This window comes from Pantherophis guttatus, chromosome 7 (genome assembly GCF_059756535.1).
Source record: "Pantherophis guttatus breed Tessera chromosome 7, ASM5975653v1, whole genome shotgun sequence".
NCBI lineage: Eukaryota > Metazoa > Chordata > Lepidosauria > Squamata > Colubridae > Pantherophis > Pantherophis guttatus.
Genome location: NC_142069.1, coordinates 62,338,380 through 62,362,057, shown reverse-complemented (window position 1 = coordinate 62,362,057; position 23,678 = coordinate 62,338,380). Strand labels below are relative to the sequence as shown.

The window sequence follows — 23,678 nt, the reverse complement described above, 5'->3', positions numbered from 1 at the left end:
TAAGATTGTCAACTGTATTAAATATGAAGAATATTGTGTTATTTGTATTAAAATGTAAGACACTCCAGTGCCACACTGTTCACACAATGATGTGTTTGTAAAAAAGTAAAAAAATAAAAACTTGGGGAAAAAAAGACCTATGGGGAACCAATGAGGTGGGAAAGCAGAGACAAGGCCTGCAGGGATCCAGGAAGTAGAGATGGAGGGAGGAGGTAGGTGAGGGACTGACTGGTGAGTCATAAGGTCAAATTTGCCCAAATTTTGTTAGGTGACCACAGGAGCATTGCAGAAACTTTGAAACTATGCCCGAAGAGGAGAACATACAAATTTAATAAATAAATAAACAGATTTTCAGGGTCCATTGTAACTTCAAACAGTCACTAAGAGACCAGTTGTAAATCAGGGACTACCTGTATCACCCTATTTACCAATAAAATAGTGCAGAGAAGAGCAACAAAGATGATCAGGGGACTGGAGGCTAAAACATATAAAGAATGGTTGCTGGAATTAGGTATGTCTAGTTTAATGAAAAGAAGGACTGGGGTGACAATAGCAGTGTTACAATATCTGAGCGACTGCCACAAAGAAGAGGCTGTCAAGCTATTCTCCGAAGTACCTGAAGGCAGGACAAAAAGCAATGGATGGAAACTAATCAAGTAGATAAGCAATTTAGAGCTACAGTTAGAACAATTAATCAGTGAAACAACTTGCCTCCATGTCACGAGTGTTTTCAGGATTGCTGTGGCTACTTGATCAGTCACAAACAGTATGGATCCAATCAAGCCATCTCCTGTTTGCAATTAACTGCAAGCCTTCCCAGCCCTAGTTAATTGCAGGTTAACTCCCCATATAAGCACGGACCTTTCTGCTTGCTACTTGGGCCTAGACACTGTTTAGGCCTAGATGCAGAGCCAGTGCTGAAGTACCTGGACGCAGAGCCCAGAGCAGAGTTGCAGAAGGGAGGAGAACTCAGATAAGGAGTCCTGATGGCTGCAGCAGAGATAGCAGCAGAAGAGGAGCTGAGCTGTGTAAAGATACTCCCACGGAGCCAGCTGCAACTGTGAGTTGAGATAGCTGAGAACCTTTTGAAGTCTCCAATTTCGGCTTGCCTTTTGCTGAGTTGAAGCACGCAAGCCAACATCTGAACTGTTGCTGCTGGACAGTTTCCCTCCCAGGAGCTTCAAGCCACATTTGCTGATTGAATTGTTTTTCACAGGTGACTTTTAGCTGTGAAGCCTACGCTGCTGCCCTTCTACCACCTCGATGATGTATCGACACCGAAGCTGTTTAATGTCATGTTAGTTTTTTCTTATGGACTGTTTCAGTATTCTGGAGAGGAATTTAGGGAGATGGCTTGGCTTCATTTAACCAAGATAAGACTTTGTTATTAATGTGCCTTTTTAAAGATATAGTGTTTTTTAAACATTTTGAAGTAAAGTATATTTTTATACAAGACTCCTCTGCTAGTTTTATTTCAGTCCTAGTGTGTTTGCTCGTGAGCTGGTTCACGGTTCAGGGACAACCCTCAACCCCATCCTAACACTCCAGAAGTTGTGAATGCTCCAACATTGGAAGTTGTTGCAGGGCCGAGCGGACTGGGAATTACAGGCATGAGGGGGCGGTGCTGAGGAGATATGGGCTGAGCTGACATCTTGTCCCCTCCACCTCCACCCACCCTTTGCCGACGGTGCAATCCTGAGCACCCCGCAGAAAGCCAGGGCCCCCCGCAGAGGAGAACAAGGAGGTGGCTCAGGGATAGGCTTTGCGCTAGAAGATGGCCTCTCCCAAGGGGAAGAAAAGAAAGACGGCTCAGTGCTCACCAAGTAGTAAGGAAAGTGGAACCAATCCACAAAAACAACAGAAAATTGATGGATTTTGTCAACCTATACCATCAATAGTAAGTCGCGGATCCTCCCCTCTTCCCCTGCCGGATAGCTGTGAGGCGTTGGCATTGTTTGGGGATTCTTCCCTGGAATGGGATCTGCAGGCACAGGCTGAAGAGAGCCAGTTAAGAAGCCAGTCAAGAGGCTCACTAACCCCTCTGTGTAATCGGATGACAAATGACTCAGCAACTTTAAGTGAGTCAGCTTCATGCCGGGATAAGGGCCTAGAGTCAGAGTTTTACAACCACAGTGAATTAGCTTTAGGGCTTGAAAACCAGCTAAGTGATAGTATAAAGGATTTTATCAGCTGGCACAGTTTGCTCACTCCTCAGACAGTTTTGGCTATTATTGACCAGTTTGTAGAGGTGCATTTAAAGTTGGACTCCATGATCAATTTTATTGCTGCGGTACAGATGGAAAAGCCGCAGGTAATTTCAACTGGTTGCAGACAGAATGACCTGGCCAGATACCATCAATTGTGCAACTGAGGGAAGGATTAAGCAGACAACATATTGACTGTAATCGTAATTGTGGGGAAAAAAAGATGGTGAGCTGGTTGGGCCTGAAATCCCACGGCACAGGAGGGGAAAAAAAAAAACAGGCGATTGTTAAAGGAACAGATTGTATTGAACATATATAATTCTGAGATAAACGGGGTAGATGGACTTCAAAAAGACGGATAATGACCCCTTTGTCACAGCTTACTCGGAGTGACAAGGGGGCAATAGATTTAGCAGCATATGAATATCTTCCACAACATGATAATTATTCCAGAATTCTTTTTAAGTTCAAACAACAGCACTTTCCTAGCCTGCTCATGCGAATGAGAGGATTCTTGGCTTTTTATCAAATTTTACCAACTCGAGATTTTTCTAGTGGCAAAGTCAACCTGCTGATCTGGAGAGCCCCCAGGGAGAGCGTTTGATCTGTCCCCGTCCCCACACACACACAACACAGCCAGCCGAGGGTTAAGGAAACACTTTGGAACGCACCCAGTTCTTATCTCCCTCTTGGCAGCGATAGACACACCGTCTGCCAAAGGACTTTATTTTCACAAACAGACAGATAAGATACGAACGTTCAAGAAAGTCCAAACAGAAATAATATTCCTCCCAGCAGTTCCGGACGAGGCTTTAGTGACTGTCCAAGGTTTACTTTGTTCGTCACAAAAGATCCTTGACCACTACCCTCTATTATATAGTCTCTGGGGTGTGGTCCAGTGACTCAGTTCTAATCCCTAGCACGCCTCCCAAGCTGCTGCAAACATTTATCACGCCTTCGGAGGCGTGCGTCCAGGAATGATGTTTCATTATCACTTTGATTCGAATCAGCTGTCTCTTCTCCCTCGGCCGGCACTTGAGACAATGCCAGAAGGGAGGGGCCTGGAGAGGGAGGCCTGGCTGACTCCTCTTCCTCATGCTCGGAGCTTTCTTCCTCCGATGGGACAGGCTCAGAGGGCGGGGCCACAACAGCGTTGCAGTGCATGGGATGGCTGACTGGGAAAGTGAACTAAATGGGGAAAGCAAGTTAACTGAAATGGGGAAGAGATTTAGCATTACAGAGGAAATGTCGGTTAAGGTTTTGGATCCAGCTAATGTGAAACTTCCTTCAATTGGCTTAATGCAAGATGAGTCATTCGATTCTGCCTGCTTGGAAACTTTTTCCTCACTTTCACTAACTGAGCAGCAAGAAGTACTTAATAAACTTAAAGAGACAAGGAGGCTGCTGAAGCAGACCATTTCCTCTGCTGCTCCTTTGGCGTCAATTGTTCTGCCCCCATCAAGGCATGATGCAGTTCCGGAGAGTCAACTGCTTATAAGCCCAGGAAGCCTGACACCCATGTCTATACAGCAAAAAGTGCCAGAGACAGCAGACCTGATAGTGCAAAGTGCTGTGGGATGAACACCGGAGATGGAAGGCACCCAGGAAGGAAGCCCCCAGTCCCCCTTAGTGGCAAAGACGATTCCAAGAAATGACATAAGCGTGGTGCCTCATGTAAAATCATTTACCGTGGAGGCAGAGATTAATTGAGCCTATGGATCTGCAAGCCCGAAAGCAACAGGCAGAGTAATGACGCCTAAACAGACTTTTTTTTATTGAAAAAGTTTTACAAATACAAATTTTCCCATTTCCCCCCCCTTTCCTTCCCTAACCCTCCCCTCCTCCCATGACTTCCCCAAGGTGAAATCCAAATCCAAATCCAAATCATATTATATCATAATTTACCGCCCTTCTATTCCCCCCCCCCGTGTACTATACATTTCTACATGACATTAAGCTATTCTACCTGCTATATACTATACATTTCTACACAACATTCAACTAAAAGCTATCTGGTACTTCCTAGTTTGATATTTATTCTGCACATAATATATCCATTTCTTCCATTCCCATGCATAAGTCTCTTGAGTCCGGTCTTTTAAGTATGCTGACATCTTCGCCATTTCTGCAAAACTGGCCACCTTCAAAGTCCATTCTTCAATAGTAGGCAAAACATCCCTTTTCCAATATTGACCAATCAGTAACCTAGCTGCTGTCACCATATACAATATCAATTTTGTTTCACCCATTGAAAAACCCTTAACTATGCCCAATAAAAACAATTGAGGAGAAAATTTGAGTTTTTTCTTCAGAACATTTTGCATAACCCACCAAATTTTATCCAGAAAGCCTTCACTTTCTTGCAAGTCCACCATATATGATAATATGTAGCATCCAAACAATCACATCTCCAACATTTTGGTTGAACATTAGGATACATGCATGACAATTTCTTAGGATCTAAATGCCACCTATAAAACATTTTATAAAAATTTTCCCTCAAATTCTGTGACTGTGTAAATTTAACATTCTGAACCCATATTTTTTCCCACGTTTCCATCATAACTAGTTCTGCAAAATTTTGTGCCCATTTTATCATACAATCTTTAACCAATTTGTTTTCTGAGTCTCTTTCTAACAAAACATTATAAACCCTCTTGATATGCATTGGGCCTCTATCTTTTATCTGTCTAACCAATTCTTCTTCATGCAGCATTAAACCAGTTTTTTGATCTTCTCTCCATCTCAGTTGAAGTTGATTATACTGTAACCAAGTTAGATTAATCCCTTCTTCCAACAATGTGTTTAATGTCTTTAATTGCCATCTGCCCCATCATTAAAAAGTACTTCTTTGTATAACCCCCCCCCCCGAGTGACTTTATATTTATATTCCGTATGATATGACCAAGATCCAACCACAACGGTATTTTATAATCCCATTTGAACCGGTGCTTCTTCCATACTCTCATCAAGAAGTTTCTAAGCATATGGCTGTTGAATACTTTATCCACTTTATTTTCATAGAATAAATATGCATGCCAACCAAATTCAAGATCATAACTCTCTATATTCAATATTCCAGTCTTTGTCCTTCCAAACCAATCACTTGCTTGTGTCAACGCTGCTGCTTCATAGTACAATCGTAGGTTTGGAAGTTTAAGACCACCCCTTTCACGAACATCTTGCATAATTTTCAATTTAACTCTTGGCTTTTTCTCATTCCAAACAAACTTATTCACTCCTTTTTGCCATTCCATCAGCTGTTTATCACTTTTAAGCACCGGAATCATTTGAAACAAAAATAAAAATCTAGGTAGAACATTCATTTTAACTGCTGCTATTCTTCCAAGTAAAGACAGCTGCAGTTTTTTCCAGGTTTCCATATCCTTTTGTACCTTTCGCCACAACACCTCATAATTATTTTGAAACAGTTTTATATTTGAATCTGCAACTTGAACTCCTAGATATCTCACCTTTGGTACTATTTCAAAGCCTGCCTTCCTTTCAAGTTCCTTCTTTTGATCAACTGTCATATTTTTAACTATCATCTTGGTTTTTTTCTGATTGAATCTAAATCCTGATACCATACCATATTCTTCTATAATGTCTTTCATCTGAATTATTGATTCCATCGGCCGTGTTAGGGTAACAACCAGATCATCTGCAAATGCCCTTGTTCTGTAATCCTCTTGCCTTATAACTATTCCCTTCAAAGTGCTCGAATCCTGTATTGTGTTCAACAAGACTTCTAGAGTTAGAATAAACAACAGCGGGGATAACGGACAACCTTGTCTTGTGCCTTTTTCTATACTAAAATTTGTAGTTAAGCTTCCATTAATGATAATTTGTGCCGTTTGCTCTTGATAGATTGCTGAAACCGCCTGCACGAACTGATCCCCAAAGTCCATCTGTCTTAAAGTCTTTAATAGAAAGTTCCAGTTCACTCGATCAAAGGCCTTCTCCGCATCCAAAAACACCAGCACTGCAGTGATCTGTTTATTCTTCTCAAGATATTCCAATAAGTCTATAATTTGCCTCACATTATCCTTCATATATGTGACTTCTATAAATCCTGCTTGATCATGATGAATCACCTCTTGAATAACTGGCATTAATCTGTTGGCTAATACTTTCGCATAAATTTTATAATCCGTATTCAGGAGAGATATTGGTCTAAAATTTTCCGGTTTTATAGAGCCTGCCTCCTCTTTCGGTATCAGAGAAACAAAAGCTGCTTTCCATGAAGTGGGTATTTTCCCCCCTTGTTGTATGCTACAAAATAAGTCTTTAAGATGTTCAATCATTTCTGCTTGTAAAGTTTTATAATACACCGCAGTTAAACCATCCGTTCCTGGAGCTTTAGCTGTTTTCAGTTGTTTAATAGCAACAATAATCTCCTCAGCTGTTATTGGTAAACTCATTCTTTCCTTTTGATCACTAGAAATTTTCATAACTCTCCTTTCTTCTAAATATTTATTTATAAGTTCATTCTGTATATCATCTTTGGCATATAATTTGGTATAATAATCTAAGAAGGCTTCTTTGATTAGTCTTTGTTGAAAAACTTCCTTCCCTCCATACTCAATACTGCCAATAGTCCGAGTACTCTGTTGTTTCCTCAGTATGTAAGCTAACCACCTGCCCGGCTTATTAGCATTGCAAAATGTATTATGTTTCGCAAATTGTAAATTAGTTGCTGCTTGTTCCGCTATGAGCATTTGAAATTGGCCTTTCAAAAGTTTTATAATTCCTTATAATTTTTCATCTGTTGGATTTTTTATAAGCATCTGTTCTTTTTTCTTTATCTCTCCTTCCAATTCTAATCTTTTTCTTTGTCTGTTTGATTTGTGTTTAGAATTCATATGGATCAGTACCCCCCGCATATACGCCTTACTCGCATCTCAAACAATTTCAATAGGGGTACCCTTATTCAAATTCATTTCAAAAAATTCCTTCATTTGTTTTTTAAGTTCATTTACATTCTTTTCATATCTGAACAAGTTTTCATTTACTCTCCACGATCTTCTCTCAATCTTTCCCATTACTATTTCTATCCAAACCGGACTATGGTCAGTTAAAGTCCTTGGAAATATCTTTGTTTTCTTTGTTTTTAAAAGTAAGTCAGCTGTGAGTAGAATAAAATCAATCCTAGAGAAGGATCTATGTCTATCTGAAAAAAAAGTAAAATCCAGTTCTTTTGGGTTATGCACTCTCCATATATCTTTCAATTCCAAATCTTCTTTCATATCAAAAAAGATCTGTGGTAATTTAACACATGACTTTGCCAAACTCTTTTTATCTTTTTTGGGATCTATTACTCCATTCCAATCTCCCATAAGTAAAATAGATCTGAAATCCCATTGTAGTATTTTGGAATATAATATTTTATAAAAATTTTCTTGTTGCTGATTAGGAGCATAAATTCCAACCACCAAAATTGGACCATTATCTGTAGAAAGTTCAATTGCTATATATCTTCCACTGTCATCTGCTTCTAAAATTTTTGCTGGCAATCTTTTATTTATATAAATCACTACACCATTCTTTTTCTCCGAATTTGAGGCTATAAACTGTGCTCCTAATCTAGGATTTATCAAATATTTTTGATCTTGTGTTCTAATATGAGTTTCTTGTAAGCAAATAATATCATTATTAAATTATCTCAGATAATGAAATATCTTCCTTCTTTTCTGTGGTGAATTCAGTCCATTTACATTCCAAGATAAAAACTTAATTGTCATTTGTAGTCTCCTGAAGTGTTAAGAGCATTTGCTGAAGTTTCTGTTCCAGACTGGTAGTTTTTGGCTTAGCTCCTCCCATAGCTTCGGATTTTTGTGCTTTACCATTGACTCCCTTCTTATCTTGTGATAGCTTAGATCTCTGCTGTTGTTGTTTCTCTAGAATTTGTTTATAAGCTGCTCGAGTTATACGCTGGTCTTTAGCTTTATACAACATCAACTCGAGATCCACTGCCACTTCTCTTGTATTTTTAGGTGGTCCACCTAAAGCCTCTAAAGGAAGATCTAACAAGGGTTCATCCAAAAAAAATCCCTGTTGCTCCTTGAGTTTCCATTGCCTCCACCTCCATCTGTTTCCGCTGCTCTTCAAGCTCTTGTTCAAATTGCTTCTCTTTCTCACCTTCCTCTATACCTAACACTGAAGATGTACGTGGAGATGTTGTGCCAGGTTTAAAAACATTGAAGTAAAAATCTTCCGCTTTTTCAACAGTATTCAATCGATATCTCTCACCTTGATACCTCAATATTATGCCAACTGGAGCATCCCATCTGAATGGAATTTGTTGTTTTTTTAATTCAGTCACCAAAAATCCAAAGTCCTTTCTATCTCTTAACATCTTAGGTGGCAACTCTTTGTAAATCCCAATCTCCCTTCCATCCACTTGAATAGTAGAAACAAAAGACTTTTGCAAGATATCATTTCTTATTCTTCTATCTGTAAAGTAGATCACCACATCTCTAGGCAGTTGCCTTTGCCTTGCCACCCAAGAGTTCATTCTATAGACCTTGTCCATCTTGCACAAAATCTCCTCAGGACTCTCAGAAGTAGAGTCTAAAATGAAGGAAGCTGATCACAAGACTTACAATGTAGATAATATAAAGCAAAGGATTGAAAATGAAGTTACAATGATGCAATTCAGATCCATGGAATTTGCGATCAGAATGAGGGGAATACAGGAAAATAACAGAGAGGACTTGAGAAAGATGTCTGCTGAACTTCTGGCTGTGATTTTAAAGGTTAGTTTTGAAGAGGTATTCTGTAAGATTGATAAGGTCTACAGAATAAATTCTTGGGTGGCAAAGCAAAGACAATTGCCTACAGATGTGGTGATTTATTTTACTGATAAAGGGATAAGAAATGATATTGTGCAAAAGTCTTTTAACTCCACTCTAGAAATGAATGGAATGAAGATCTGGATATATAAAGAACTGCCGTCCAAGATGTTAAAAGATAGAAAGGACTTTGGATTTTTGGTGACTGAGCTAAAGAAACAAAACATCCCATTTAGGTGGGATGCTCCAGTTGGTATAATATTGAGATATCAAGGAGAAAGATATCAATTAAACACTGTTGAAAAAGCGGAAGAATTTTACTACAAGGTTTTTAAAATGGGCTCAACATCTCCACGTATGTCATCAGTGTCAGGAATACAGGAGGGGGATAAAGAAAAGCAAAATGAACAAGAGATTGAAACTCAGGTTAAGCAGATGGAGATGGAGGTAATGGAAAAACAACAAGTTATAGAGGGCTTTTGGGATGAGCCGCTTTTGGATTCTCCTTCAGAGGCTATAGCTGGATTACCTATAAATATAAAAGAGGCGGCTTTGGATCTCGATTTGATGTCTTATCAAGTTAAAGACCAGCATGTAATTTGATCAGCTGATATACAAGTCCTAGAAAGGCAACCAGGGTGGAGATTTAAACCACAACAAGTTAAGAAAAGAAGAAACAGGTTCTACAAAACTAAAAAATTTTAAACTAAACAATTTTTTTTTAGCCAACAGATTTAGCCAGTTATTTAAGAGACGATTAAATATAATAAGCAGGATTTATAGAAGGTTGATACATGAAAATATAACTGAGGCAAATTACAGACTTATACTATTTTGAGAAGAATAACAGATCTCTGCAGTGCTGGTGTTTTTGGGATGTGGAAGATGGCCTGTGATTGAGCGGACTGGAACTTTCTATTTTGGACTCTCTGAAAAATGGATTACGTATATGCTGAGCTATAAGGCAAGAGAACTATGGAATTGGGGCATGCAGATGATCTGGCTGTTACCCTAACGTGGTTTTTGGAATTAATAATCTAGATAAAAGACATTACAGAAGATACCATATGGAATATAAATATAAAGTCACTCGGGTTTTTTTTTTATATACAGAAATACTTATTAATGATGGGGACAGATGGTAATTGAAGATACTGAATACACTGTTGGAAGCAGGACTTGATGTTACCCTAACATGGTCGATGGAATTAACAATCTAGTTGAAAGACATTACAGAAGATACTATATGGAATACAAATTTAAAGTCATTTGAGGGTTTTATGGAAATATCTTTTAGTGATATGGGCAGAAGAATAAAGATATTAAATATATTATGTATGGTAGACCTGTAGGAAAGTGGGTGATATAAAATTGATATGGTACAAGGGGATAGGTTAGGTTACTGATTGTTTGTTTAGGAAAAGTGACGTTATGTTTAGATATTAATATATTTAAAAGAAATATAAGTATCCAGGTGGAGGAAATGGGTAGATTATGAGTAGAATAAATGCCAAATTAGGATCTATTATATAGTTTTTAGCCGAATGCTGTTAAATGTATAGTATACAGGGGATATAATAATAATGTTAGGAAGAAATGTATAGCACATAGGGGGTTGTGTATAAGGGTAGTAAAGTATTATATAATGTGATATTAATCTGGATTTCATCTTGGAGAAGCCATGGGGGGAGGGGAGGGGGAGGGGGTTAGGGGGGGAAGGGGGGAAAATTTGTATTTGAAAAACTTTTTCAATAAAAAAAAAATCTCCTCAGGACTAACCTTTAGCATCACAGCCAGGGCATCAGCACAAACCTTTCTCAAATCTTCTCTGTTATTTTCTTTTATTCCTCTCAGTCTTACAGCAAACTCCATGAATCTAAATTGCATGATTGTCACTTCATTTTCAATCCTTTGTGCTTTATTGTCAACATTAAAAATTTTATAATCAGCTTCCTTTATTTTAGATTCTATTTCTGAACTAAGTTCTTCCACTTTTTTATCAATCTGGACAACTACTTCTGACAAGCCAGTCACAACTGTCAGCATATCACGCTTCATCTTGTCATACTTTTCTTGAACCACCTCCTTAATTTCCTGTTGAGATTTTTCAAATTTCTGGTCCAAAACTTCATTTTGATTCATCAGAGCCGCGGCAATAAATTCCTTCAAATCTTTAAAACCAGTCTCCTGTGCTTGGCTCTGAGTCTGCAAATTTAAGGGCTGCTCTTGTGACTTGTGAGTGGGGGGAACCCTCCCCCCCCCGCAGCTTTGGCTGGCTTTGTCTGCTTTGAAGCCATTCTGCCACGCAGACTGATTCTTTCTAAGAAGGAAGTCCTCCCTCCCTTTTCATCACAGAATCCTTTCAAAAATTTCCCCAGCTTTAATCAAGTCTCTAAGGGAGAAGGAACAGATCAAAATCACTTTAAAAAGAACTTTTCCCTTTTCTTCTAGCCAGCACTGTTACTTTTAGATACTTTGTATTGTATTAAACACTCAAGCAAATCAGACTTGTATGGAGCTCAGGCAATTAAATGGGTGTGTGAGCGTAAGTGAGGGAGGACGGGTGGGAGAGATTATTCAAGAAGCCCGACTAGGAAATAGCGAGCAATCATTTTCTTCAAAAATACACTTCGTCTCTTGGAATGTGGCAGGATGGAGAGGAAGCTGGTGCACAGACGACTATATTAAATTTTTAAACAGGTACCAAGTAATTGCTTTACACTTGGGGTAGTAGTGATGAGGCCCACATTGAGCTCCCCGGGTTTAATATTTGGCAGCTGCCAGCAAAGAGGGTATAAAGGGAAGAGCCTCAGGAGCGTTGTGCATCTTGGTAAAAGCTGAATTAGGATGGAAGGGAAATGAGATATGCTTGGACCTCAGCCCTTTATTTTTTCAAGCAATCCATTTGGCATATGAAGGGAAGTCAATGGTATTTGTAAATGTGTATGTTAATCCAGCAACGGGCGATTTGTGGGAGGCATTAGAGGTAAAAATATTAGATATACGTAAAACATTTATAAAAACATCTTTAATTTTGGCAGGGGATTTTAACGCTCGTGTGGGTCCTTCGTTGGAGCTTTGGTACAATTCCAGATGAATATTTACAAATGGTACAATTCCAGATGGATATTTACATAACCAACAATCATGGGACTCCCAAGACAGGAAAAAGAATAAAGATGGGGGAAAATTTCTAACAATGGTATACAACTGTAACCTTCAAATTGTAGGCCAATACTCAGAAACTAAAAGGTACCCCATAACTTTTTTTGGCCCTAAGGTATGTAGCTCTATTGATTACTTTTGTGTTTCTCACAGCTTAGTATCAGGGGCAACTTCAGTCTTGACGTTACCAAAGCCAGAAAGTGATCATCTTCTGATTGAGATGTCCCTGGCAATCCTGATTTAAGGAAAAGGAATCAAACAATTCAACAAATAGGCTTCAACTTAGAAATAGCTCATGAGAAAAGACTAACATGGAAAAGGGTTGATAGTAAAGCAGTGACAGAATTTATGAATTCACATGTATGGAAGCCTTAGCGCATATAGGCTCAAATAGTACGGGTAAACAAGAGCTTATAGTATATTTTGCAGAAATATGCCACAAATTGAAGCATTTTTTCATGACTACCAAGCCAATGGGCCAGTTTGATTCTAGTTACTCAACATGGTTTGATAATGACTGCAAGGAAAGGAAAAAACAGCTTAGAAAATCACTTAGGAGATACTTAATCAGCCGAAACATGGAATTACAGAAGGAGTATATCACCATAAGGCAGAAATATAAGCAGCTATTGAAGAGGAAAAAAGCCTCTTATATTGACAACTTATGGGCTGGCCTAGAGCAGGCAGCAAAGCTGGCCTCACCCACACTTTTCTGGTTGGAGGTCTCAAAAATTATTAGAGATAGAAAACCAATAAGTGACCCAAATATTACTGCAGAAAGTTGGGAGAAGCACCTGGCCACTCCAGCAGCAGCTCTGATGAGGTGATATCCTCTCTGAGCTTGATACAGGGATATGAAGCCTTACCCCAGTGGGAAGAAGTGTCAATCATGGAGGTGAGGCGTTTAATTTCCTCCCTGAAGACAAACAAAGCTCCAGGACAGGATGCGCTCGTGGCATCGTTATTTAAAGATAACATAGCCTGGTGGGCGCCCGTCCTGGTGGGTCTCTTTCCTTTTATCAGTAGAACAGGGCAAATTCCTACCAGTTAGCGTTCATCAATAATTATTCCATTATATAAAAAAGGCTCTAGAGATAACCCAGATAATTTCTGTTTAATTACTCTAATTGATATATCAGCAAAAATTTATGCTAAGTATTTGCTTCATAAATTAGAAGATTGGTTAATGAGAAATAACATTTTAGCTGAAGAACAGACAGGCTTCAGGAGCGGAAGATCTACTATGGATAATTGTTTTGTGTTGGACCATCTAATAACAAAGTTTAAGTTTTGGAAAAAACCACTGTATGTGGCATGCACAGAGATTTAAGGACAATCGGATATTGCACAGGTGACAGCAGTAAAAGTTTGCCCCTGGTTATTGGCCAATAAACAAATTTTTAAAATAGAAAAATATTTAACTGTGCCTATATTTCCTGTCATAAGGAGATTTTTTACCAAATTGAGATTAGACCAACTTCAAACAAACATGCTTTGGGGTAGGTATAAGGGTATCCCTGCAACTGAAAGAGTCTGTTTATGTGGGAAGGGGGAAGTTGAAATAATGCCCCATGTAATTTTTGACTGTCCCCTGTACTCAGATTTGAGGGAACATCAGCTGGGCAGGATCTTTTACGCCAGCACCCCTAAGTCTAAAGAGTGCTTCTTGAAACATTGTTTGTTAGGTTCTAACTTGAGCTGGTGAAATGGATTGCCAAATTTGCTGTAAAATTGATGGAAAAAAGGGCAAAGTTGGTGCAGCAGAATGTGGTAGATTGCAGGAAAGAGCATTTGATTTAATAATTATAATAGTAGTTTTAAGACTGATTAGGTAGATGCAGGGGTGACATTGTAATATAATTTTAATCATATTTAATTTGTATCTCAAATTATTGTATTCTATTTTGATTTCATTCTAGATCGTATTTTACTCTAATTTCATTTTAAATGAAATTTAAAATGAACACATTTTAAACTGTGTTTTATTCCTATTCCAATTTCATTTTAAATTGTTTCTACCAAACTTTTGTAATAATTGTTTCTGGAGCTCTGCACTTTGATATGGCCCAAGGGCTAATCAATAAATTAAGATTAAGATTAAGACAACCATTTGTCTGAAATGATATAGGGCTTCCTGCCTGAGTAGTGGGTTGAACTAGAACCGTGATGGCAAACCTATGGCACGCGTGCCGGAAGTGGCATGCAGAGCCATATCTCTGGACTGATCTGTCCCCGTCCACACACACACACAAACACAGCCAGCCGAGGGTTAAGGAAACACTTTGGCACACACCCAGGTCTTTATCTCCAACTTGGCAGCGATTTACACACCGTCTGCCAAGTGCATTTATTTCCACAAAACAGAAAGATAAGATACTTAGCGTACAAAAGTCCAATCAGAATAATATTCCTCTCAGCAGTTTCTGGACGAGGCTTTAGTGACTATCCAAGGTTTACTTTTGTTCGTCACAAGGATCACTGGCCACCACCCTCTATTATATAGTCTCTGGGGTGTGGTCCAGTGACTCAGTTCTAATCCCTAGCACGCCTCCTGAGCTGCTGCAATCGTTTATCACGCCTTCGGAGGCGTGCGTCCAGGAATGATGTCTCTCCCTCGCTCTCATCCGAGCCACCTATCTCCCTGCTAATCTCCTCTCCCTCGGCCGGCACCTGAGACAGTGCCAGAGGGGAGGGGCCTGGAGAGGGAGGCCTGGCTGACTCCTCTTCCTCATGCTTGGAGCTTTCTTCCTCCAATGGGACAGGCTCAGAGGGCGGGGCCACAACATGGACATGCGAGCCATCACCCGTTGCTCTTCCGGGTTCCAGCGTGCCTGCCAGCTAATTTTGATGCATGCGGGAGTGCCAGAAACTGGAAAAGCAGCTGCCTGGTGCGTATGCACACGGCAGAAAAATGATTTTCTGGTTTCCAGCACGCGCATGCACCCCAGCCAGCTGGTCTTCGCGTGCACATGCATGTCAGAAACTGGAAGATCAGGTGGATGGTGTGCATGCGCATCCGGAAACCAGAAGATCATATTTCTGGTGAGCGCATGCACACTGGAAAGCTGCTCTTCTGGTTTCTGGCACATGCATGTGCACTGGCCAGCTGGCCTTCACACGCACATGCCCACTAGAATTTGGAAGACCAGGTGGCCAGTGCATATGTGCCAGAAACTGGAAGATCATCGCATATGCACGGCAGGTGGCTGCTCTTCCGGTTTCCAGCACATGAACACTCCCGTTTCAGCACTCAGTGCCGAAAAGTTCACTGACCCTGAACTAAAAGACCTCCAAGGTCCCTCCGAACTCTGTTATTCTGTTAAAATATGACAGCTAACTGTTTGGAAATATTGTGCGTGTTTGTGTGCGCATGTGTGTCTGAGCACGTAAAGCTTATAGCTAATTATCTGGAAGGGATAATTTTAGGTTATAAATAAGAAGTTTATTTGATTTATTTTATTTTCATCCCTCCTTTATTTCTTATAAATAACTCAAGGTAGCAAATATACCTAATAATCCTTCCTCCTCCTATTTTTCTCACAACGACACTGTGAGGTCAGTTGGGCTGAGAGACAGTGATTGGCCCAAAGTCACCCAGCTGGTTTTCCATGCCTAAGCCAGACTAAATTTTATGATCTCCTGCTTCCTACCTTAACCATAAGACCAAACTGGCTCTCAGTTAACAAATAGCCAAACATATGTCTGTAAGGAAAAACATTAAAGATAGTTGGATTTTTGTGTTATGTTTAAGAAATATTTGAAATTGATCAGGTCCCCATTTACCTGCATCTTTTTTGTATTTTGTACCAGCTGTGGTCATCCCTTCTGCGTGCCATTCTGGTCGTCCTACCAATTTGGCCAGTGATGAACTCTGCTCCCATGGGGCATCTAGCATGGTGTCATGGGAATGGCTAGAGTCTGGGTCCAGGCGGAACGTTGGGCTAGCCAAATGAAACTGGGACTGCAAAGGCAGAGCTGACTGGGTCGCATTCTGCATGGCTGCCACATCCCTGCAGCCTCTGTTCCCATCTCCCACATCTGGCTGGATGGAGCATCCCAGAAGCTGGCCTCCCCAAACTGCTCCCACAGGATACTACTGCCATACTACTGCCATGATTCTACTGCCTGGGGCTGTCGAGTAACTCCCCTTCCCTCATCGTCTGTCCATCGCCTCTCCCACCACTGCATTGCCCCCCCATGCACACGTGACCCCCCTGTGCATGCACACGTGTCTCCTGCATGCACCCCCGTGCATGCACGCTCATCTCCCATATGCACCCCCCATGCAACCTGAAAATCAGATGGCTGGTGGGAGGTGCACATGCATGCGTGGTAGAACTGAGCTGGGTGATGGCTTGTGTGCTCCTTGCCTAGTTGTCTCTACGTGCTGGGAAATCATGAGCTTTGCATAAACTAGTGGATAAAAAATTATGTTTCTAAACACAATGAACTATGTGTAAAAGGAAAAAAATGAACTATGTATAAATGGAAAAAAGTTTTAATTAGTGAGTGCCTTTTGCCTCTGCCTTGCTTTGTTTGAGGCAGGAGATTGAGGATCAATAATAAAGCTGAATTTCAGTAGTCTCGTGTTCAGAGTCTCTTTGTTGTAAACCTAACATTGTATTTGATATATAAACATTCCAGTCTATGCAGTTGAGGCAAGCCTGTAGCTTGCCTCAACTGCATACCTTATCTTTCAGAGTAAATACAAACACACAGAGAACATAGAAAGGTAGTAAAAAAATAGCAAGCCAAACTTAAAGGCAGGAATTAAAAAAAAATAAAAGGAAAAGGAGCACAAGTGAAATTGTTTATACTGTAAGGTGACCAGATTTTAACATTGGTAAAGAGGGACATTGTGGGCGTGGCTTATTGTGTGGGCGTGGCTTGGAGGCCATGTGACTGGGTGGGCGTGGCTACCTGGTCATGTGACCGGGTGGCCATGGCTATGTGTATAGGGACTACTCAGAGGGCTGAAAAGTCATTTCTGACAGGTCCTCACACTTTTGACTGGTCCTCACACTTATGACTATCCTCACATTTATGCCCGTGCAGCATTCTTAACAACCATGTCACTCATTTCACAACTGCTTCTCTTCAACATGATGACAAGATAGGGCAAAAATGTAAAATGTGAGGACAGTCGTAAGTTCGAGGACTGGTCAAAAGTGTGAGGACCAGTCAAAAATAGCTTTTTCAGCCCTCTGAGTAGTCCATATGCATTAAAGGATTACAGCAATAGAGAGGGATGAAGGAATGGAAATTAGAGTAGGAGTGAGGGTAAGAGAGGGAGGAAGAGAGGAGGAGAAGGAGAAAGAAAGAGGAAGTAGGGAGGAGAAAAAGAGGGTGGGGGGAAGAGAAAGTAAGAAGGAAAGAAAAGAGAGAGGTGGTAGGTTTGAGGAGAAAGATTGCTGTACAATAAAAAAGATGAAAGGGAAGAAAGCCAACCCCAAGCAAATATAAAGATATTAAGATAAAGAATGAATTGTTAAACTTTAAAGAATAAAAGAGAACAAATATGAATAAATAGCAATAATTAGAAACACACATACAAACATACAATGTATTTTCTTTGAACAGAATATTTGGCTGGTTCACAAATTTAAACAGCGTTTAGTCATTTCAATTAAATTTGCAATTTCTATATTTCCTTTTTGCCATATTAATTCCTCATCTATTTTTTTAAAAAACCAATATTACCCTTCATCCTCATCTCTAATCTTAATCAAATTCAATTTTTCCCTTCTATTCTATATTATACCCCTTCCCATTGTCATCTATTTTTATATCCATCCTCACATTGTTTAATTATGTAATTATGTAATACAGTTGTTTAATACAAATTCAACATTTTAATATAAATCAATTAGTTATAAAACTATCTTTTTTGTATATTAATCAATATGAACATGAATATTCCAATTATTTCCATGCAATCCAATTTCTTACAAATCAATTAATTATATTTACCAATAATAATAAACCAAATAATTTCTCCCATATATTCCTCCGAACCACAACTTAACCATTTCTGCTTTCAACACAATATACAATTAATAGTATCTCAATTATTACAATTCCCTAGTTAAATACAGCTTTTTTTCCTTTGTGTTTTAAAATCTTGAACTCTCCTCCTAAATTTCCCATTGTTTGCAGTTTTTCACCTACCTTTTTTGGGGAGGAAAAATAAAAATAAAAATAAATCTCTCTCTGCCTCATTTTGTCACGCTGCACCAAAGACCCTGGTTTCGGTTTCGTTTCTGAAGCTTAGCTAGGGGAAAAAAAACTGCTTTACACTGATTGCCTGTAGGGCGGCCCTTTGAAGCCCCGGGCAAGAGTTTAAACAGTTTTTTTTTCTTCTAGCCATCAGCTGGGGCTCAAGAAAAATCGGGACTTTTTTGAAACGCCGCGGGACGCGGGACAAATTGCTCAAAAGCGGGACTGTCCCGCCAAAAGCGGGACGTCTGGTCACCTTATTATACTGGCACAATTTGTTTATAATAAAGCAATTCAGTATGCTTCTTCATACCTTTCTATCTATAAAATGATTTCATGTAATTTAAAACTTCCCACAATTCAATCTTATTCACAATCATATGCTGTCCCTTAACCAAATGTATTAAGAGACTTACTTTCATTCATACATTTGCAATGACCTGAAGAAAATTTCAGTCTGCATTTCTCAAATATTGTTACTGTCCTCTCTTGCAGCTTTTCAACTGGAATTCTGTCACAATTTCAAATTTTTGTATCACAAAAATTAGACCTCTCCAAGCACACAACTCTGTGGGCTTTATATTTATGTATGCTACTTTTCCTTTTTTGTAGGGGAATAATAGCATTCTTCCAATCATTAGGTACAGTTGAAGACTTCACATATAGCAAACAAATTGCACATGCATTCCATATGCTAATCACATCCATGACTTAACACTTCTTCAATTACACGATCTGCATTTTACTTTTTTTAATACTTCTCATATCATTATTTCCTTTATCATTTTTCTTGAACACTAACATTTATGGAATTTGTTTTAATTCTACTCTTTAATATACTCTTCACTATAATTTCCATATACAGTAAGCCTCCTTTCAACATTCCCTCATTCAGATCCATCCCAAAATTTCCAACACGTTTTTTTTTATTTTCTCCGCATTTTAACCACTGCCTATTTTCATTAATCATTCTGGTTCTGTCTTTTTATATGTACGTAATACAACATATTTTTCTGATCTTCATTTTTTTTACAGCAAGCACTATCACAAATATTTTTCTCATGCATACCTATTTCACTGCACTATGCCATAAAATAATTTTTTTCATATTTTTTATTAGCATAACTCCACACACTTTATGTGGCATGGTATGCAACATAATTCTTTTTACTCTTATTCATACAGCTTACACATATTTCCCCACATTAAACTTCTATAGAGCCTGTTGAGATATTAGTGTATCTTCCGATACTTTTTCTTAGAAGACTCAGATTTTCTGTTCCTGCAGTGTTCTACCTTTATTCTCATTTCTTTCACTTTTTTTCTTTTTCTTCAGTTCCCATTTCTATACAACATTCTTGACACTGTTTTACTTTTAATCACAGGGACTTTGCTGATCTTCTGTCCATTAATTGGGGACTGCTGCTCCCTAATCTATATAAATAAAAATGTAAATGTTTGTTTGTTCAAAATTGTAAATCTCCGAAAGTTCTTCACCGATTGCTTTGAAATTTTGACACAATGTTGCATTCGAATATGCACATGTTTTTATATACCTACAAGCATGGGAGGTGTAGTCCCCACTCCTCTGGAAGGCCCCGCTTTGAAACGAAAGCCTGTCAGGAATCTTCTCCCCACTTTTCAGGACTCCATGTCTGGCCTTTCCCCTGAGGAAACAGCAAGGGGTCATGGGAAATGTATTCCCTCTGGGCGGCGCAAAGGCCGCTACGGGCCGAATGCTCTATGCTGGCCTACAAATCCCAGGATGCCTTCAGCAAAATGGATGGGTGGTTAAAAAAGGATAATCCACACAGCGTGGTGTTTACAACAGTCGTTAGGGCGGTGCTGTTTCCCCGCCTTCGGGTCTTTTCCTTTTTTTAGGGAGCGCCGGAAATGGCTTCTAGAGAGGCATGAAGTTGTCGTCGTCTCCCATAATCCTGTTTCTCCTCACAGACCAGGCTGGGGGTGAAGGAGGTTGGGGGGGGGGGCGATAAAAAAAATTAAACACATATCCTTACCTCAGGAACTATAACCAACAAGAGGAGCTGTTCCGTCCCCTTCCCCTCTATGGTTTTGAGGGGGGGCAGCGGAAGTGAAAGGGATGGCGGAAGAGCCCAACATGTCACCGGGTGCCGCCTTTTCTGTCTGCGCAGCCGCCATTTTGTTCGTGAGGGAAGGAGAGAATGAGGAAGCCGTTGTCGTCGTGAGGAGGAGGAGCACCCGCATCTTTTCCCTGCTGCCATCGGGAGCATCGCCATGCCCCCCCCTTCCCCAGCCCCTACTCTCTCTGTCTCTCTTGCTGTGGGGGGTGGGGGAAGAGAGAGGAGCACCCCACCAGCAAGCCATGTCCTCCTCGCTGCTCTGGGTGGCTGTGGTTTGCTCCAGTAATCAAAACCGCAGCATGGAGGCCCACAATATCCTCAGGTAACACCAGGCCTGCCTGCCTGCCTTTCGACAACCACACACCGATGGGGGTTTGAATCGGGCAGGGAAGAGGTCCCCCTGATCGTTGTCACCAGCTTCCTCCATAAAAACACGGCGCCATTTAAAACATTGGGGTGAGGGGGGATTCATTTCTCCCTCGGGTTGGCAGGAGGAGGAATTTCTCTCATTGGGTTTTTATTTTTATTTATATAGACTAGCTGTACCCAGCCATGTGTTGCTGTAGCTCAGTCTTGTGGGTATACAATATTTTTTGACCGAGTGCCAATAATTTCCCTCTGTAGCTCAGGTCACGCCTACTTTGCCTCTGTCCCAGCAGTCTTTTCACTCGGTCAATTGGATTTAGACCTGAGTTGCCTTTCTCTACATTTCTTTTTGGACTTTAACATCGCAGCACCACAATGGCAGGCGCGAGCCGGGTCTTTTCACCTCAGTGCCGCCACCGCCAAACCCACAAGCAAGATGATGGGAAATGTCAACTGCTGTGAAGTGTCTGCCTGACTAACGGAGTATGCTATACCTTTGGCAGGAACCCCGATGCCGCCTGTGGTGTGGAGAGTTGCAAAGGTGAAGGCGGTTATACCAGCAAGCCGGGAAACCAGCTCTTACACCTGCGGCAAACTATCCTCAGAGGCGTCCGAAGACAAACCTCCGGAGCCCCAGGAACGCAAACTCACCGACGGCAGCCTGGACGGAGGCTTCCGCCAATCCCATGACACACGGCTCTCCCAATACAAGCACCAAATAGGTAAAAGTCCAAAAAAGCAATTGATTAAGGAACGTTAAAGTCCAAAAAGAAACGTAGAGAAAGGCAACTCAGGTCTGAATCCAATCGACCGAGTGAAAACACTGGTGGGACGGAGGCAAAGTAGAAGTGACCTGAGCTACAGAGGGAAATTATTGGTACTCAGTCAAAAAATATTGTATACCCACAAGACTGGGCCACAGCAATGCATTGCCGGGTACAGCTAGTAATACATAAACAGTATCACTATCTGCCCTTTAATTCCCAATTTCTTACAATAACATCAATTAATTATCATATTTCTCCATTTACAGAATATATTTCTTAAAATCCCCATCTCACTTTTTAACTATAAGCAATATACACCATCATATTCAATTCTTACATTGAAATCCTTTAACTTAATTGACCATCCATATCTCTTCTTAATACCTAATACATAAACAATGTCATTATCCGCCCTTAATTTCTAATTTCTTACAATAAACATCAATTAATTATCTTATTTCTTAATTTACAGAATATATTTTTCAAAATTCCCATCCCATTTTTAACATTTCAATTTTGTCTCTTAATTTTTATTTATTTATTTATTTATTTTTTAAAATTTTTATACCGCCCCCTTTCCCGAAAGACTCGGGGCGGTGAACAGCCAAAATTAAAAACACACAATACAAATATTAAAATACTTTAAAATGAAATTAAATCTATGGCTTCCCCAATTTAAAACCCCTTACCCATAAAATTCCCCAATTAAAAGATTTTTAACCCAGCCCAGCTTGCTGAAATAAAAAAGTCTTCAGGGCCCGGCGGAAGGTTTAATTTAACTTGTCTTCATAATTAATCCAAATTGCCATTTCATATTTCATCTGCTATTGTTTTACTATAAGCAATATACATCATCATATTCACTTCTTACATTAAAATACTTTAACTTAAGACGCTTAGAGAGTAGTTGGAGAGCCAGTCGAATTTGACCGAACACTAGTGAGGTCATATATTAAGACCTACTTAGTGGCAATAGCAGTGGCAAAATCTAACTATTTTTCTGCTATTATTGCATCGGCAGATAATTGCCCAGCCACCTTGTTTAGGGTGACCCACTCCCTCCTCCATCTGGGAGCACAGGAAGACCCCTTGCAAGGTCGAGCTGAGGATTTTGCACAATATCTACACGATAAAATCACTCAAATTCGGGAAGGCTTGGACTCTGACTGGGTAAGTTCAGACGAAGCGATGGAGGCGAGTCTTGAGGATGTTATTTGGGATGAATTTGACCCTGTGACCCCTGAAGACATGGACAGGTTACTGGGGAAGTTGAATGCAACCACATGTTTATTGGACCCGTGTCCCTCCTGGTTGGTACTGGGTTCCCGAGAGGTTACATGAGGCTGGCTCCACGCTTCTCTGTGTAAGGGTTTCTTGCCTTCCACCTTGAAAGAGGCGGTGGTGAGGCCCCTCCTCAAGAAGCCCTCTCTGGACCCGACTATTCTAGCAAACTACCGTCCTGTCTCCAACCTTCACTTTGTGGCAAAGGTTGTTGAGAGTGTGGTGGCACATCAACTCCCGCAGTATCTGGATGAAACTGTCTATCTAGATCCGTTCCAGTCCGGCTTCAGGTCTGGTTACAGCACTGAAATGGCACTGGTCGCATTGGTTGATGATCTCTGGAGAGCTCGAGATAGGGGTTGCTCCTCTATCCTGGTTTTATTAGATCTCTCAGCGGCTTTTGACACCATTGACCATGGTATCTTGCTGCGCCGGCTGGAGGCTAGGAGTGGGAGGCACTGTTCTACAGTGGTTCTCTTCCTATCTCTCTGACCGGTCGCAGTCTGTGTTGGCAGGAGGGCAGAGGTCGACTTCAAGACACCTTATTTGTGGGGTTCCGCAGGAGTCGGTCCTCTCACCTCTTCTGTTCAACATTTATGTGAAGCCGCTGGGTGAGCTCATCCGTGGTTTTGGGGTGCAGTGCCATTTTTACGCTGATGATACTCAGCTGTACATCTCCACCCCAGACCACCCCAATGATGCCCTTGCAGTGATGTCCCGGTGCCTCAAAGCCGTGTGGATCTGGATGGGGAGAAACAGGCTCCGACTCAACCCTTCCAAGACCGA

General features: G+C 40.5%; 1 protein-coding gene across 1 annotated transcript in view; it reads right to left on the bottom strand.

The window, feature by feature from the left end:
* FOXP2 (forkhead box P2) overlaps positions 1–23,678 on the bottom strand; it is a 1,221,669-nt gene that overhangs the window by 1,067,312 nt on the left and 130,679 nt on the right. The gene's annotated exons all lie outside the window — the stretch shown is intronic.